Genomic DNA, 12,634 nt, shown 5'->3' with positions numbered 1-12,634 from the left:
CAGGGAAAACCTGTGCTAAGCAACCCTGCTTTCCAGGTTTTCAGACAAACAAAATGCAAGGAGCGTTTAACTGATCCACCCTCTGGAATTGCAAGACATCAGCCTCCAGTAACGTGTAATTGTGTGAGGAGGTATTTATCCATGGCTCAATCATAAATTCTGCTCAGAATTTCAATGTACCTGGCTGTTATTTACCATTTCAGACCTCTAAGCCAAACATGATAGCAGCTGTCTTCTCTCAGCTGCAGGAGCCCTGGCTTTGTTGTGGTGGATTGATTTCTCTCTGAGAGTGGCCAGCACCAGCTCAGGGTTAAAATGCCCCTGTGTTACTATAGTAACAGCTGTGTGATGCTACTGAGGGAAGGATGCAAAAACTGGAGGTGGAAGAACAAGACAAATTCCTTTTGAAAATTTTATTCTTTTTATACTCCTTTACAGCCAGAGCTTTGTGTACTCTGTTGACTACACGGGTGAGGATGCAGAGCAAGAATCACCCCAAAAATTCAGCACCATGGTTTGCTCCTTGATCTCCCAGCAGCGGTGTGGGCTGTCACTGGCTGATTCCATTCTGCAGAAAGCTGCAAATCTTAAACTCAGCTACCATTAATGCCCTGGACTGAGCCCACGTTTCTTGGGTTATGGGGTATTCAAAAAGAGCTTTGATCAGTCAGTGCCAAACTGTCAGTGCTCCCCAAAATTAATCCCTGCCCCAGAGAGGTCCTGCCTGCTCCCTGCCTGGGGCAGGAGGATGAGGATCATGGAGATGCACTAAAAAGATTTTAACACGGCACCTTGAATTCTCTTTACTCATAAAATATGGTTTTTTAAGAACAAAAGTAGAAAAAATGTAGTGGTGTTGATTCACTAGAATCCCAGACTAATTTCTCCAATTCTTCTTTTTAGGAAATGGTTGCTTCCTCCATAAACCAACATTTTTCAAGAAAATGTAGACTTGTAGGCTGGTAAATTTGCCACAAATGGGTAAGCTTGTTTCTGATTCTCCCCTTTCCCTCTCACATTCTTCACCATTTCCTTGGGGAAAAACAGATCTCAAAGGAATTCCTGCCAGCTGCCCATCCATAACCACTTGATATAAACTGCACACACCAAAGACAACAGAGCTGCAGAGGAAGGAGCCACAGTCCATCATGCAAAAGCCATTTCTGCAGCAGGAACTAAAACAAAACCTCATTTCCAGCCATTGGATTTACCCTGCAATTCTGGCAGAGAAGGGGAAAGAGAGAGAAGAGGGAGAAAAAACCTCAAGTTTTGATTTTTAAAATGAGAAAATTGATGTGGAAGTCACAGATGGTGAATAAATATGGGGCAGAGAATTGTCATTTGGCAGCCAGTTCTCCTGACCAATTTAAGAGGGATACGCTGTTATCTAGTTTAGTTCAGGGAAAATATATTCTGGGCAGCAGTTAGCCATTTAAGAGGCTTCATTGTTTTATAAAATATATTTGGGTTTGATACAAACACAATTAATTCAGCTTTCTAATATTGTGTTTGAACCAAATCCAAAATATGTGTTGTGAACGTTTTTTCTTTTATGTCATTTATTGGTTCCAGGTTCTTTTCTGAAGGCTTAGATTTCAAAAGGGATTTGCAACAAACAAAGAACATTTGGGGTGACTTCAGCTGGTGCAGTAAACTTCATTCTTATGCACTGTTTTGAGATGTGCCTCCAAATTATCTGACAAATTATATGTTCCAAGTTAAGTCCCTCATTACCCATGCTTTCCGACTGCACAGCATTCTTCATTATTGTTCTGCTGGATTTTGGGGACTTAGTGGGCTTTGCTGGGTCTAGCAATGGAAGCAGAGGGTTGGGATGAGGAGCAGCACAGGCAGGGCTCTGCCAGCTGAGCCTCTGCACAACTCCACACTCAGCTCTGGCTTCCCAAGGGACAGAGACCTTGGAACACCATCCCGCCCCCAGAGCCAGAGGCTTCTCCTCTCCCAGCACGGATCACCTTGGCTCTCTTTAGTGTGTTTGTGTTTTGGGTGCTGACAGCAAAGGGGATGGCAAATGAGGTGAAATTAAACCAGCTTTTTCCAGGTACAAAATTATCTTCTTGTTCCCAATCGCCTCCTGCAGCAGGAAGGAGCATCCAGGGCACTGCAGGCTCTGCTGCCAGTGCCACAAAACACATCACCAGCTGCTACTGAGGGCAGCTTCTGTGTGACCCAGAGGGCACTGGCCACCATGAATCATGGATCAGCCCTGCCTTTCCTCCCCAGAAATGTTTCTGAGCCAATGGCTTCTGTGAAATCCTGTTTTCCTATGCAGAGCCCACAAATCTTTCCATGGTTTTTAGGTCTGGCATCAAACTTCTCTAGGTTCAGTCAAGCACTGATGACATTACAGATTACACAGGGGAAAAATTCCAATCTCCACTTAGACATCATCACTTCCTCCACATCCCTGTAACTTTGGGGAGAGAAAAGAATTGGGCACAAATATTTCAGGACTATACTTGGGATTCCCATCTGGGTTAAGAACCCTGTGCTGTAAAGCTCTGCTGCAGATCCCTCTCCATAACCAAAGCCAAAAGAGATTTTAAAAACAAATTATCACAGCCTACTCTGCCACACACTATCCCTCATCTGGTAGTAAATCAGCACTGCTCATATCATCGCTGACTCGCAGAACACATCCCTCCATCCCAGACATAAATGTTAATTAGTGAGGTTTCTGCTTCAAATTAGGGACACCAAAGCACTTTGAGACTCCCACATGAAAAGAGCCACAGAGGCTGAAGTGTTACTGTTCCCTCTGGTGACAGAGGCTGAAATAGATATCCTTTGCCAGCTCTCTTTTCTCCTCACAGGTGGGCTGGTGAGCAAGCCCTGGTGCCCAGGCTCCCCCAGAAACACAAGGAGGCAGGAGCAGAGCTCTTTGAAGCTCCTCCACACTCACAGCCCTGTGCAGGGGAGGGGCAGGGGGTGTTAACAACTTTCAGAATATACATATGAACCAGAGAGATTAGGACTTTCAGAAGAGCCTTCAACCAGGATCCTTTTCATGTCTAAGATACATATCTAGTTCATTCACTATCTGCAGAGATGAAAGCAACCTCTGATGGTATCTCCTCTGCTTACCACCTTATCATATCAGTGATAAAAAAAACAGTTGAGCTTCCTGGCTTTGGAACTCAGAATGGAATTATTAATACTTTGCCTGGTTTCTCCACCCTTGGATGAGGGTGTGCATGGAGAGAGGAGCGGGGCAGGCAGCTGGGGAGGAGAGGACACCTGTGCAGGAGCCCCAGCTCGGATGGTTGCACCTCTGTCTGCACCACCCCAGCCATGGTGGGAAAAGAGCTCCTGCTCCTCAGGCCCCTGCTGCAGGTGTCAAAGGGAATGTGCTGTAATCCAGACATCTGTCACAGGACACAGCACTGCCATGGCCACAGGAGCCAGGAGATGGGCAAGGACAGTCTCCACCTCACTGAGTGCTGACCTCGAAACGCAGCACCACGCGCCCTCCCAGCCCCATCCACCACGCAGCTGAGGCAGGCTTGGAGCTCTCCTCCCTTCCAGGCTTTCCAAAGCTCACAAAATCCCTCAGGAAGCCATGTCAGGGAACTGCTGCTGTGTCAGGTGGTGTTAATCATCTCTGTGTGCTCTGGAAGGGCAGGGGATGCTGTGCACAAAGGAAAGGGGACGGTGAGATGCGTCGTGCTGCTTCCACCGTGCAAGGTGTGAAAAGTGCCTTCTGCAAAAAAAGAAATTACAGTGGTTGGGATTAATTGCAGGTTTAGAGCTAGGGAATCCCACTGGGTTATAAATATAGGGTAAGCCCTTTCCCCACTTTGTGCATGGAGAAAGGAAAACGTGAAAGAGGGAGACTTGCCAGTAAACACACACCAGGATAGATAAAAGCAACAGGAAAAAGGAACTTCTTGAAAGCACACCCAGATTTTCAAACCAAAGATACTTTTTGCTCTAAAACCAAAACAAAACAAAAAGTCTATTTAGATTCCAAGGTTCAGTGTTCACTGCATAAATTTATTATAACCTATAATATACCAAAAACTCAAAGTGCTCCATCTGGATGGCACATGCTGGTCACTGCAGATAAGACAAGGTTAAACCAACTAATCTGGCTCACCCAGAACTGACGCTCACAGAGATGCATAAACTCATGGCCAGTTTTGCAGGAGCAAAGGGACTCTTTTTCATTATTTCAGCTTCTTCAACCACTGTAGTAGTGACTGAGCAGTACAGAAAGTCAAAAAGTTATATCTGTTAAATCCAAGAGTATAAATTAGGGGTGAGAGAAAAAGAAAAATACCACTTTAAGGTGACAAAAAATATTGTCCTCATCCATTATCTTTTACACCCAGTGTTTTGATGGACTCTAATTTCATGAATAAGACTCATAAGTAAAACACATCCTGAAGTCACTCTTCCCATCCAAGCACAGCTTGAAACATTGCATGTGATTCCCCACTGGTAAAGAAGTATGGCACTCCCCTTTCTTTTGGTTGCAAAATGTGAAGATGAAGGACTGATTAATGTAAGGTTAAACAAAATACTTACTTGAGTCACTTTTTCTAGTTATAGAAAATTGTTTTCTCTAGGAGAAAAAAGGAAAGGCCATCTGTTCATATATCCAAAAGTTCACAGGTTTTCCAGAAAATATAGTATTTTAAATAATATTATAAAAATCTTTTAATTAATAGTATAGAATCATAGAATCAGAGAATGATTTTGTTGGAGGGGACATTTAAAGTCCATCTACTCCAACCCCCAGCAAAGGACAGGAACAGTTTTCCTGAGCCCAGATTGCTGAGTCCTTGAGGGTGTAGAGTATAACTGCAACTGGGAATCCACCATCCACCCATCCAAGCTTGAGGATTTTTTAATATCTTCATATCCTCATTGGAAATTTCCAATTCCTGGGCTGCACGTGGCTCACACTTCCCTGTCCTGCCTGTATGAGCATTCCAACCAATTCCTGCCCCATCCTGCTGCGGGCAGCCACTGCTCAGACACACACCTGTCTGCTCCAGCAGCGCTGCCAAGCCCCTTCCCACGCTTCCCCACTCTCCAGAGCGCTCTCTCTCCTAATCCTGTGCTCAGCAGCAGCCAAGAGGTGCTTAATACAACCCCATTTGGCACCTTCCCTCTGAGCTGCCTATTCCAGGCTGCCAATACAAGCACAGCAGCTCCAAACTGCCCAGTCGAGCCAAGAATTCTCTCCCTTGTGTGCAGCTCGCCAGCCAGAGGCAAATGCATGAACTTTAGAGATTATCTGGAGGGAATATTCCAGGAATTTAGATTTTAGCTGCAGCAGTAGGACCATACATCATTAAAGCTGCCTCTCCTGCCAATGTGAAAAGCAAACATCAATGATTTAAATCACGGTTCCCCAGTGGCTCATTTAAATCACTTGGATGGAAATCAGTCCACCTTGTCACTGTGGAAAGGGGTAGAAATGGAAGTTGTGGATTCATGACTCCCAGGTCAACCCTCAGCACGGGACATGGACCAGGTGACAATAAATCCTATGAGGCACATAATATATAATAAAGAGTTTTGTGATGTGTGGCACTGATTCCTACAGCTGTGTGTGCTGTGTGTGGAGTTTCTGTTGTCTGTGTGACTATTGACCAAAGCTTTCCCTGCAGTCAGTACGTGCAGCCTCGTGCTTTTTGGTATTTTATGAGGGTTAAACTCATTGATCAGCTCCTTTCTGGGAGCACTTTCATGGAGTCTTTCGTTTATTTTCACCCACCAGCCCATTTTGCAGAGACCTGCCCAAGGCACGGGGGTGGAATTTGCTGCAGATGGGGGGATGTGCTCAGAGACACCCGGAGTGGAGCCTTGGAGGAATTTGCCCAAGGACACCAGGATAAGCAGGTCTGGCCCCACTCCACATCTCTGGGTGTCTGTTCTGAGCCCCATCCCCACAGCTCTGCTCAGGAGGTGCATAGCAGAGGTGTCTCTGCCACAGCAAATCCACAGCTTGACCAGAGAAGCCTAAGGAAGGTTGGCAGAGGGAGGAAACGCTGCTGTGTTGTTACAGGTGAGCAGCTGAAGCAGACAAAAAGCCCAGCCCTGTCCACACAGAATCAGAGCAAATCCTCATTTCCCTGCAGCTAGAGGAGCTCTGCCAGCTCCACTGGCACTCAGACATGTTTAAATTGGTTTCAGTTTTTACGACAATAACAAACAGCACAACCTGCTATGTAACAGAGATTCTTTGGCTCCACATTCTTCTGCCTGATTATCTGAAAGTGGCAGGTTTTATTGCCTGCATTACCCATAGAATGAGATGGTTTTTAGCATGTAAAAAGGTACCAGAACCCAGACCCAGGTGAATGCTTTGTGTGCAGGCAGCTGGCCACATTTTGACAAACTTGTTTGACACTTCCATCACTGCAGAGGGGTTTGAGAGGTGATTTCAATCTGGGTGACACTGAATTCTCAGCAGGAATGCTCACATGAGAGGTGGGAGGGGCACTGATCTCTGCTCTGGGACAGGGACAGGACCCAGGGAACAGCTGGAGCTGTGCCAGGGAGGCTCAGGCTGGATGTCAGGGCAAGGTTCTTCCCCAGAGGTGCTGGCACTGCCCAGGCTCCCCAGGGAATGGGCACGGCCCCGAGGCTGCCAGAGCTCCAGGAGCGTTTGGACAGCGCTGCCAGGGATGCCCAGGGTGGGGTTGTTGGGGGGTCTGGGCAGGGCCAGGGCTGGGCTGGGGGATCCTGGGGGTCCCTCCCAGCTCAGGGATATTCTATATTTCTATGGTTGTAAGATTGTTAAGAAATCTTCCTGGTTTGTGAACAAATTAAAAAAAAACCCCAACAAACCAACCAACCAAACAACCCCCCAAAACACCCAAACCACAGAAGGAAAGAAAATAGAAAGACAGAAATGATATCACTGCTCTGTCCATTACAGAGTTATGGGAGTGACAGGGAGATCAGGACACAGACTGAAATCCTTCCTGCTCTTTTGGCTGCTGAGTTGTCTCATCCTGTGCTCCGTGATGCTGCTGTGGCTCTCTCTGTACTGAGTAGGGTCAGGACAACATTTAGGTTGTCCTATATAAAAAAAAGTCCATCTATATAAAAAACTGATATAATCTTCACCCTGTACAGAGGAAAAACCTCCACTTAAAACACTGTCCTCAGATAACAGGAAAGATTTACCTTGATAAACCTAGAGAAGGCTGGAAGGAAACAGAGCACAGAGAGGAAGATATTGTAATAAGAATCTGCTTTGTCTGCAGGTTCACTTAAGCAGCTCAGCTCCTTATGAGCTGATTTCAACCTCTATTTTTTAAACTATCAGCAATAACATAATTAACAATAATAACCCATTAATAAGGATCTTACTTGCAGTTAGGGGATACAAGTGACTTTATTTAGAGGGTTTTCAAGCCCTGCTAGCTTTTTTTGTCCTACTTAATGCTTTTCTCTCTCAAATCTTTGCCTGTGGTCAAAGGCAAAAAAAAATTATTGCTATTTGCATTATAGTGAGGGCAGTGATATTATATATCTTCCAAAAGACTCTTTTACAGGTATCCATTTGCCTTTCTAATGGTTTAAAACACAGCAAGAAGCTGGCAGCTGGCAAATGCCCAATATCTGATCAGTCACAGCACAGGGAAGGGATTGAGCTGGCGCCCTAAGTGACTCCACTGAAGTGGTTTCTCCTCTGCTCAGGTGGCAGAAAAGCCACCAGCCCTGCCAGTGCCCTCTCCCTGCAGCCAGCTGCATCATAAGGGATCAGCAAAAAAAATGAGAGATCAAAGAACATTGTGGAAAAAAATATGGTGGTTACTAAGTAGGCTGAATGGGAACATGAGGAAACATGATAAATTCATGCTGAGACCTCTGAAGACGGGGATAAGATGGTAAGACAGAGAAGCAGAAGGATATTAATATAATTGGGATATGGTTTTAGCTGTGAGATGTGTTAAATTGAATTTCTGTTTGGTATAACATCCCTTGTATATGTTAATCACTCTGTGCTCCAGCAGCCTGATTTAGTGTTATTATCAAAAAGGGCTCCTGCCTTTGTCAAAGGAAGATTACAAATTATTCCAGATAAGTAATGAAACTAAAGACCTTTAAGACTAATTGGCCATTGTGCAATCCTGTTAATGTCCTTTCTTGTCTAACAAAAACCGAGGAGGCAATTAAGGGCAAATACCAAAAAATCCGTACCTGGTCTCTTGCATGGAAATATGATTTATACACCCCTGGATTTTCTTATCAGGAGAAAAAAATATGGCAAATGATCATCAGTCAACAGCCAGCACAGACAAGGAAACTCCATTTTTATATTAAACCTGAGCTGGGAATGGTTTGAGACCCAACCTTCTCTAGGCTTGCCAGTGAAAAGAATTTCTGTCGTGTCTCCACATTAGATAAGGAGCCCTGGATTTTAATGAGTTTAGCCAAGCCTGAGCTGTCACATTCTTTGAGACACAGCTGCTTTCTGAAAGGATCCTGCTCAGCAGAGCCCTGGCCAGACATGCCACGGGCTCACAGGACCCAGCTGTGCAAACCTGGTCAGGCTCTGTCAGAAAAGGCACAAACAGACCTTGGAAAGAGCTCTGAGGCCTTCTGGACCTCACAGTCATCTCTCATCACTCATCTCCAGCTGCTGCTTGGTGCTACTATTAATAATCATCCTAATCTGCTGGTGGTTTTGTGTGAATTGCCTCTGCATTCTTCCTTCTCCAGGCCCTGAAGTCCCCGGGGTTAAACAGAGAAATCAGGGAGAGGAGTGGCAGTGAAGCCACCAGCAGTGGGGTTTGGGAAATCAGCCCCTGGTGGTGCTCGTGGTGCTGATGGACAAACCCTGCTCCAGCTGGAGGGAGAGAGTGAGGCTGGGGAATCCCTCAGGAGAAAACAGCCCTTCACAGGCTGCCCAAGGCATCTGCTCAGCCCAGTGCTCACTTCTACTGTGCCATTAATTCATTTCTGAGGCAGCTCCTGGATCCTGACAAACTTTATCCCCTCTTTTACCTTAGTGTGTTACCTGCTCTGTTCATTTGTGAGACTGCCTTAATCTCTCCTGGATGACTCACACCAGCTTTAGATCTTTAACAACTTTATTGCTTTATTTAATCCTGTGTTTCATGTTCACTTGCTCAGTTAAAAGAGGGAGAGAGTCAGTCTAATACTTCAGAGTTCAGGAGGAGGAACTCTCCCAACCTCATTGCCAGGCTCTGTCCTCCAGCCTCCTTCCTGTGCTGTTTTCCTGAGGTTTCAAATCCAACTTTGTCAAACCATCAAAGCATTTTCACATGGCTGCAGCTGTGATTCACAGGCCTATGTGTGCATGCAGGCACAGGGGGAAATGTGCAGCTTTGGGCTCCACACCCTGCACCAAAAGCTGTTCCCTGCATTGTGGGAGGCTGCAGGGAGGACAAGGGGATGGCCCAGGGACATGGGGAGCCCTGATGGCCCAGCCAGCTGTACCTGGCAGAAACCAGCTGCAAGTGTAGGGTTTTCTCCTTCTGTGAATGAGACAAGGCAGGGTTAAACGGAAATATTAAGCCAAAACTTCTGCTAGGTATTTAAAGTCGCCTAATACAACCTGCTTTTTCTTTGTTTTATAGCCCCAAGCCACAGCAGGCTCCTCCTGAGTCTGAAACTCTTGTATTTGAACTGAAGTGCTGTGTCTGCCTGGTGGATCGCCTGGTTAACCTTCACCTGTGGGAAAACATGGCAAGATGTCTGTGAGGTTCTTATCCTAAACAAATCCTTGAAGATTTAGCTCTTCCTAAACCACATGATGGGTCCTGGGAGCGCAAAGAACAATGGGCTGAGAGAGGGTAAGAGTAAAATAAAAGCCAAATGTTGAGAAAAGCTCTTTGTTTTGAGTTGGGGGGGCTGTGAGGTGCAGCATTCAGGACAGCTCCCAGTGGGAACTGCAGCCAGATGGAATTTGCCTGCACCCAGAGGAGCCCTGGTCCCTGCAGCACCCGAGAGCGTTCCAAGACTGCCCACAACCTCCACAGCAAGCTAAATCTACCAGTCAGTAAACTCACCGAGATTCAGCAGAGACCTTGTGGGTGAAATCTTGCTCCCTGAACACCCCCTCATGCTGACGTGTTTTTGCTGTAAAAATCCGTCAGTTTTGCTTGTGGATCCTCTCTGGGCTGCTCAAGTGGTCACTCAGCCACTCTCAGCATCGCTGAGTGCCTTGCACAGACACTGCTGCTGCTCAGAACCCAGGTGGGCATTTACCTCTAAAGATCTGCTTTGTCTTTAATGAATTATTGCTTTTTCACCAGGCTGCATTTTCCATGTGAGGCAGAAGCTGCAGCCTCCCTGGTAAAAAGGATCTTAGGAAAGCTCATTTAAATTTCAAGAACCTCTTAGGGATAGTTGCTAGTGGTTATGCTAATTGGCATAGGGTCTGAGTGACAGTTATGTCCTGGAATGATTTGCAAATCACATTTTCTTGGAGCTTATTAGCAGACTCATTAACTGTACAACAGTACATTACTTTCAGAAATTCATATCTAAGCAGAAAATTAAAATTATTTGCTAAATGACCTAATAAAATTGAATAAAATATGCTGAGAAAGTGAAAACTGAGGTATATCAGGACTCCAGAATTTGGCTAAAAATAATCTCCATTTACCATTGATGTTCACCCATTCCTCTGGGAGTAGCTGTAGCCCAGGTGAGCCTCACTTAGAAACCTGTTTAGATATGAAAACCACTGAACTCAGATCAACAGCAGCAAATCCCAGCTCCTTGCATCCAGAGCTGGCACTGCAGACTCAGCCAGGACTTTTTCCAGTGATGCATCTTGTGGTGCCTCCTCCTCAACTCCATTTCTCCTTCCCTCTGCAATCCTCCACACAAACAAAAACCCAAACAGCTGCACTTTCCTGCTTCCCTGATGAAATTTTGGGCAGAGTTATTTTTGAAGACCAAGAGAGCGTGGGAAGGAATGAGAAGCCAGGTGTTTATCTCTGCTTACAGGTGAGACAGGATGCTCTGGAATCTCCAGCCTGGTTAAGATGGTATCCAACCTTCCTCTGTGTGAACATGATGCTTCCCAAACTTCACAAAATTCTCTTGGAAAATATTTTAATGAACGTATATTTAAATTTTTACAAATCATCAGCTTTCCATGCTATTCAAAAGCATACATTACATTACAATTAAAAAGTAATACAGATGTGTATTTCCACACAGTTTGGATTGTTTTTTTTTATTTAGTGCCAAGTCTTTGAAGAAAGGAGAATCTAATTTACGATTGTGTGAGCACATGTATAACATTGATGCTCCCAATCCAAGTTTGCTGACAGGAAAATCCTCACCCATTTAATAATTGTAAACCAGGATCTGCAGTATTCCCTGCTGATTTACCACACAGCATTTCCACAGCCTATGTCCCCCTGACTCTTGAGTGCCAGGTGTAAAATTTCAAGCACCAGATCTACTTCCTTAATCATAGAATCAGGGAATGCTTTGGGTTGGAAAGGACCTTAAAGATAATCTTGTTCCAACCCCCAGCCATGGGCAGGGACCTTCCACTAGATCATTGTTTTAATTTGTTTTTTCCTTTCTTAGCTCTCTAAGTGCACCAGCAAATAATGTCTGAAGGGATTTAAAAGTCCTTTTTGAGGCCTTCAGTGCAAAAATTACAAGAAAAGCTGGGCCATATCAGACATCCTCCCCAAGGCACACCCAGATCAGAAATTTCTGTTAAACTTTCAAAGAACCTGGTCTTTACCTCATATTCAGGATGAAAATGTGATTTCTTTTGGTTCTGGATTTTATTGAGAACTCCTTAAATATCCCAACTTCATAAAACCTTGAGCTGTAGCAGAAATAACTGATGAGTGTATGGCTTTCTTGGCACACTGAAGTGCTTGAAAATTTCTCTCCAGTTCCCCGTTTCTCACAGGCATTGTTACACTTGCAATTTATCTCAGGGTGAATAAAACACATTCTGCTTCATGACACTTTTTGGTTGGATTTTTTTATTTGTTGAGGCATATAACAGCAGGTCTCAAATAGAATCCTTGGGAATATTTTTCACTAAAGAAATCTCCAACCAAAAGAAGCTGTTTAATTCAAACATGTTTGTCAACCCCACAAAACTTTGTTTTACAAAAGCAGCAATCTGATAAGATTGGAGTGATAGGCAGAGCTTTTTCTCTTGAACTGAAACTTCAAAAGAACCAACTTTTGAAATAAAAGGTTTTGAAAAAAACAGAAATTAGAATGAAATATTTTGATGCCATGGAAACAATCACTTCACATGAAAAGAATACCTTCAGCTTTAGTGCTTTGGAAATGAAATGCTGGAAATTTTGACACTGAATAAATGAGGGAATCTGTTGTTGCTTGTTGACTTCCTGGTCCTGCTCCTCAACAGGACACTGGCAATTCCTTATCGCCACAAAATCAGTGTGATGCAGACACACTTTTTATCGTGCCCAAAGTTAACTCAACTTCTAAACTCCCAGCCCTTACTTTTCCAGCTTTTGTCCAGGTCACAGCTGCCTCACCTTTCTCCAGACCAGCAGATCCAGGGTGAGCAGGGGCCTGTGCCAAGGTCAAGGGTGGTATGGAAATTTGTCTGCTGAAACCTCCTGATGTCAACTACCAGAGTCCCACCTACCTTTCCTATCACAAAATT

The 12,634-nt window shown here is 44.8% G+C and overlaps 1 long non-coding RNA gene across 1 annotated transcript in view; it reads left to right on the top strand.

The window, feature by feature from the left end:
* LOC147650190 (uncharacterized) overlaps positions 1–12,334 on the top strand; it is a 35,680-nt gene extending 23,346 nt beyond the window's left edge. Inside the window, exons 2-3 of the long non-coding RNA XR_015277014.1 lie at positions 904–981; positions 9,588–12,334. This is a non-coding gene — a long non-coding RNA (uncharacterized LOC147650190). The remainder of the gene's footprint in view (positions 1–903; positions 982–9,587) is intronic.
* Positions 12,335–12,634: the final 300 nt, after the last annotated feature.

The sequence above is a fragment of the Cyanistes caeruleus genome, chromosome 16, assembly GCF_971803275.1.
Source record: "Cyanistes caeruleus chromosome 16, bCyaCae1.hap1.1, whole genome shotgun sequence".
Lineage (NCBI taxonomy): Eukaryota > Metazoa > Chordata > Aves > Passeriformes > Paridae > Cyanistes > Cyanistes caeruleus.
Note: the sequence above shows the minus strand (reverse complement) of the source record. Positions and strands in the feature narration are given on the sequence as shown.